The 6,555-nt window shown below is 38.6% G+C and overlaps 1 protein-coding gene and 1 long non-coding RNA gene across 3 annotated transcripts in view; both read left to right on the top strand.

Annotated features, from left to right (window-relative positions):
• LOC134804163 (uncharacterized) overlaps positions 1–6,555 on the top strand; it is a 157,235-nt gene that overhangs the window by 23,106 nt on the left and 127,574 nt on the right. The window lies entirely within an intron of this gene.
• The window catches only part of LOC134804035 (FH1/FH2 domain-containing protein 3), a 90,300-nt gene that overhangs the window by 2,606 nt on the left and 81,139 nt on the right, over positions 1–6,555 (top strand). The gene's annotated exons all lie outside the window — the stretch shown is intronic.

Below are 6,555 nucleotides of genomic sequence, written 5' to 3'. Positions count from 1 at the left end.
TAGGCGCACGCCATCGTCAGTCCGTGCTATCAGTATTTTTCATATGATATCGTTGGACAATATATACAAGGAAAATGCGTTTTCACTTTATCTAGTTATCTAGATCTAGCAGCAATTAAAGCACAATGTGCGGCTGACTTTGACCAAACGAGAATATCGGGCGCAGATGAGATACGACAGTTTAGTTATATATTTAACCGGCTTTTAAATCCATTAATGGCCGGTAATGTAAGTACATATTTGGCTTGTGGTACCGACTTCAAAAATACCATCCTTTTTAAAAGCGGTTTTTTTATTGTACAAAAAAAAACAATAGAATAATAAGCACTTTGCACCCAAGATAAGTAATAATGAAAGAAAACAAAATAAATTATATACATATATTTAGATTAATCAAATATCCAACTCCATATACTCCATACTATATATATATATATATATATATATATATATATATATATATATATATATAATATTATAAAAGGAAGTCTGTCTGTCTGTCTGTTACCTCTTCACGCTTAAACCGCTGAACCGATTTAGATGAAATTTGGTATAGAGATTGTTTGAGTCCCGAGGAAGGACATAGGATAGGATATTTTTTTCCCAGAGATCATCCCTTAAAGGGGTGGAATTTTGTACAACTGCACAACAAACTTTGTCAATAGGAACTATCCCGCCCGCGGGGTGTAGCACCGGCGCTGGTGCACGATTTAGTTGAAATTTGGCATAGAGATAGTTTGAGTCCCGGGGAAGGACAAAGGGTAGTTTTCATTCAAGAAATCACAGAAGGGGGTGAAAAGGGGGGTTGACGTTTGTATGGGAAATCAACAAAACGCAGATTGAATAAAATAATAGCTACCTACCTAAATTAATAATTCCACGCTGACGAACTCGCGGGCAAATGCTAGTATAAAATAACTAGCTCTTAACGTTAGACCGGGCCGTGCCCAGACCGTGCCCGGGCCGAGGCGTCCGACATGTCATTTTCTACGACGGCTGATCGGTGATCACGTGATGCTTTCCATAGAAAACGAAGCTCCGGAAGCGCCGGCCCGGCCACGGCCAGGTCTAACGTGAGTCAGCCTTTATACAGTAACCATAGCGCAGTACTTTGCCGTATTAAAATAAGTAGGTATGCATACTTTAAACGATTATATACCTAAATTTAAAATTCGTACTTCTACCTTTTACTAATATTACAATTATTAATTGTTTGCGTTTTTTTTATCTCAATTAAATAGGTAAGTAAAAAAAAGTATAATACAGTGTTACAAGTAAGATAATTACGTTATTATTTTAAGAATGCGCTTATCAACTTGCTTCTTTTGAATAACGGGACCCAATAAGGTGCCGATAGCTTTTGGTGCTTTAATTGGCTCGCTCTGAGCAGAATGGGACAAAACGAACACAGTAGGTAGGTATATATTATATAGGTATTGAAGTCTAAATGTCACGGTCAACATGCTTTGTCAAGTTTGTGGGAATCCGGAGTATTATTCATTTTGTTTGCAGAAAGCAGTCGAGGCGAGAGCTGGGATAAAACAATTATCTTCTCCTATTAATTACGCGTAATAAATCTCGCACGAAATAGATAGGGGGCTATTCATAAATTAGTGAGACTTTAAATATCCGCATCCGCATCCGCGGATGTCAAAAAATCTGCATCCGCAATATCCCTAAATTCCGTATGTCATGTCCTTGGAGTACTTGAGTCCCATGCTTTTCGTACCTTTAAGGCGCTCTTATACTCGAGTTTTACGTTTTCAAGGGGGTGAAGCAGACGCGTGGTAGAACGGGCAGGCGGGCGCCCCGCGCGGCGCACCGCACCATTCCCGCGCAGCACGTCTACGTCCTTATTCTGACGACATCGGTATTCTGAATTGTCAGTTCCGGGATTTTTAGTTCGGCAATTAATATTGAATAAGATTTATTAGTAAATTCGAATTTTGATGAGTACTTAATGAAATTACAAACCGGACAAGCGCGAGTCGGACTCGCCCACTGAGCCCACCGAGGGTTCCGTACTTTTTAGTATTTGTTGTTATAGCGGCAACAGAAATACATCATCATCTGTGAAAATTTCAACTGTCTAGCTATCACGGTTCGTGAGATACAGCCTGGTGACAGACGGACGGACGAACGGACGGACAGCGGAGTCTTACTAATAGGGTTCCGTTTTACCCTTTGGGTAGGGAACCCTAAAAATGGTAGGTAAGACGGTGAGGTCGGTGAGTGTACCTAAATAATTATTAATTATATACAATATGAGTGTATACTTGACTGATCATGTTGTTGTAAAAATCGATTTCGACTGGCAAAACATATTATTTTTTGGCAACCGGGTTTTTTAATCTAATTAGACCCCGCTGAATCCGAAATTGCCGGTTGCTTGATCGAATTCTTGACTGGAAGTGAGATAGTTGATATTAAAGGTCCCTTTTTTTAGTTTTTCGTAAATAACTCTTAAACGGTGGCGCATAGCAAAAATTTTCTTAAACATAAGTAATCTGCATAAAATTGCCTACAAGAAAGATTCCGTACAATTTTTCGCTAGGATCAATATTCAAAGAGATATTAAGGCGGGAAAGTTAATTATAATCACTTGTCGAAGGTCTCTTTTTTTTGTTTTTCGTAAATAACTCGTAAACGGTGGCCAATATAAAAAAAAATTGTTAAACGTTAATAATCGATACAACATTTTCAATAAAAAAAGATTTAGTACATTTTTAGCAGGGATCAATATTTAAAAAGACAATAAAGAGGGAAAGTTAATTATAATAAATTCTAAGGTTCCTTGTTTTTATTTTTTCGTTAATAATTTGAAAAGTATGACTCATAGCAAAAACAAATTTTACACAAATAATAAACATAAAATTTCCTACAAGAAACATGTAGAACACTTTTCGCTAGGATCAATATTTAAACAAAGCATCCGGTAAGTCAATTATAATCAATTTTAAAGTCCCTTTTTAGTTTTTTGTAAATAACTCGTAAACGGTGTCTCATAGCAAAAATAGGTTTTTATGAATAAATAATCTCCATAAAACATATGAACACTTTTCTCTAGGATCAATATTTAAAACGATATTAAAGGAAGAAAGTTAATCACAATCAGTTCACAGGTCGCTTTTTTTTCGTAAATAACTCGTAAACGGTGCCCCCGTTGCAAAAAAATATTATACATAAATATTGAACATAAAATTGTCCACAAAAAAGGTTTTGTACACTTTTTCGCTACGATCAATATTTAATGAGGTATTAAAGGGGGTAAGTTAATTATAATCAATTTCCATGTCCCTATTTTAAGTTTTTCGTAAATGACTCGTAAACGGTGGCCAATACCAAAATAGGTTCTTAATGTTAATTAACCCCCCTTGGCTAAAAAGTGGCCTCCATGTTTAAAATTCATTTGTTTACGTAAGATGTCCGTCTTTGGCTCACGAATTTACATGTGTGTATCAAATTTCAACTTAATTGGTCCAGTACTTTTGAAGAAAATGGGCTGTGACAGACGGACAGACAGACAGACAGTCGCACGAGTGATCCTATAAGGGTTCCGTTTTTTCCTTCTGAGGTACGGGACCCTAAAAACTAAAAAAAGTGACATGTGAATTGATTGTAATGAACTTTCTTCCTTTAATATCGTTTTAAATATTGATCCTAGAGAAAAGTGTTCAGATATTTTTTGCAGGAAATTTTATGTAGATTATTTATTCATAAAAACCTATTTTGCTATGGGACACCGTTTACGAGTTATTTACAAAAAACTAAAAAGGGACTTTAAAATTGATTGTAATTAACTTACCGGCTGCTTTGTCTTTTTAAATATTGATCCTAGCGAAAAGTGTTCTACATGTTTCTTGTAGGAAATTTTATGTTTATTACTTATGTGTAAGATTTGTTTTTGCTATATGTCATACTTTTAAAATTATTAACGAAAAAATAAAACCAAGGAACCTGTAACTCCCCCCCTTATTTAATTACCTAACCTACCTTAATATAACATCCCCTTTAGATTTACCCTTAAAATATGGCCATGTGATCGTCTAGCTAGTGGTTAGGACCCCTTGAAGTGAACCGCGGTAACCTCAAATTCTTTAATGAGTATCAGCTAAATTTTGGACTCTGACTTTATTTATTATTACCTAGATTTTGAGAACAGATATTTATGGTAATAAATATAATTATTTATGGAAGTAAGAAATAACCTAAAGAAAATTATTCAGAGAAATAGAAAATTATTCAGAATTTATTAGTGCAACGTAAATGATGGTGTAAATTTACTATGATGTATTTAAGTATTACAGCATATATGATGATATAAATATATAAAAATGTTGTTGGTAAAATCCTGCCACACCTATTAAGCTTCCGGGATAACATAGAAGCAGCACTCCTGAGATAAGCTCTTTTACACCCTAGCATATCAAGGTTAATTATAATTAACTATCATCTTCTAAACGATGTGTGATTTAATCACACGTGCTGCTCCGTACGCCCGATGCAGGTCTGGAAGCTCTTAGTCCGATTTGCAAGTATTAATCGGAACACCTACCCTACCAGTTTAGCCAGAAGGGCTATGACCAACACTTCGTAACTTAAGCGCACCTAGATGATGATGAAAAGAAGTGTCAAAGTATCCATCAATCATCATAATTACTTATCTTTTTTATATTCAAAAGCTAGGGATGCTAATCCCTTAATCCCATTCCCCAAAACTGATAATCTAGACAGAATTCCTAGTTCTCTAGATGTATAAACGAAGCACCGAGTTTATTTGTTAACTATTATGTTTAGTAGAGGTCGAAATTGAGTATTCACTCAATAAATCCTTTGTACTGCTCTTGCCTGACAAAGGTTCCCTAAAACAAACCGTACTTCAATCCCAGAATAGTCTGCGTTCCTAAATCCAGATTGATAATTAAGAGTTTATGTTGTAAATACATGGTGGATAAGAATAAGTCGCCCTATTCCGTGTATATAAGTGGATCAGTACCCTAGCACACACACGCACTAATCACGAGGGAAACTCTGCCACAACAAAGACTAAGTGTAATATCAGTCACGACAGAAGTTTGTCCCCGCAACCAGCACTGGCATGAACCGGAGCATCGAAATATATAAATAAATTTAATAGGAGACCTAGTCTCAATTACTGTCGACTTCAGTGGGCCCAGATTACTCCGGATGACGCGCACGTGACGTCCCCACATCCATCTAAACAGCTGGGCCTTGAGACTAGTGAGATAATTCGTCTCTTATGTTGATATAAAAGAGACGCCAAGTCCTCTCAAACTTGGAGCAATAGACTCCTAACCATCCAATCCTTTGGCACCGTTAGGCGGAGTGAATGCTTAGCTGGACAAACTGTCAGTCCAAACAATGATCTGGCTTTTAAAATATCAAAAATACCCCATAGAAAAACACTAATGTAACACAATTAAATTAACTAAACAAATAAGTGAAATTCCCTTAAACACCGTTATCTATATTTAACGTTACGAGAATTTCTTCCCGTAAAACCAAACACAGACACAATTCCAAGCCCCGGCCATGCATTGACATTGTCCCTGCATAACATGACGGCACTTAGAACACACAGCGTAGAGAAAACTTCACAATAACTAAAAACCCACACATGGTAGTAAAGAATCTCCACAACAGTCTAAACTTAGCGTTACGACGATTAAAATCCCCGCAAAACCAAGCACAGACACAAATTCTAAGTTTAAATTCACTAGGATAATTCCAAGTAAAAAACAAACACAGAAAAAGTCGCGGAGAAACTTCACCTCCCCGCACTACGTTACACCCGAAAACCAGAGTCACTGCTAGCCCGGTCGAAGAATGAATGCCCCATCCAACGCTCCGCACCGGCCTTTTATACCTTTTACTATGGCGACTGAATGGCGACATAACGGCGACTGAGCGGCGACTGAGCGGTGACTGAGTGGCGACTGAGTGGCGACTGAGTGGCGACTGAATGGCGACTGAATGGCGACTGAATGGCGACTGAGTGGCGACTGAATGGCGACTGAATGGCGTCTGAATGGCGACTGAGTGGCGACTGAATGGCGACTGAGCGGCGACTGAGTGGCGACTGAATGGCGACTGAATGGCGACTGAATGGCGACTGAGTGGCGACTGAATGGCGACTGAATGGCGACTGAATTGCGACATAACGGCGACTGAATGGCGACTGAACGGCGACTGAATGGCGACATAACGGCGACTGAATGGCGACTGAATGGCGACTGAATCAAAACAAAGATACTGGCGACTGAGTGGCGACTGAGTGGCGACTGAGTGGCGACTGAGTGGCGACTGAGTGGCGACTGAATGGCGACTGAGCGGCGACTGAGCGGCGACTGAATGGCGACTGAGCGGCGACTGAGTGGCGACTGAGTGGCGACTGAATGGCGACTGAATGGCGACTGAATGGCGACTGAATGGCGACTGAATGGCGACATAACGGCGACTGAATGGCGACTGAACGGCGACTGAATGGCGACATAACGGCGACTGAATGGCGACTGAATCAAAACAAAGATACTG

Source organism: Cydia splendana, chromosome Z, assembly GCF_910591565.1.
Source record: "Cydia splendana chromosome Z, ilCydSple1.2, whole genome shotgun sequence".
NCBI lineage: Eukaryota > Metazoa > Arthropoda > Insecta > Lepidoptera > Tortricidae > Cydia > Cydia splendana.
The sequence above is the reverse complement of the archived record's forward strand: the minus strand, read 5'-3'. Positions and strand labels throughout refer to the sequence as shown.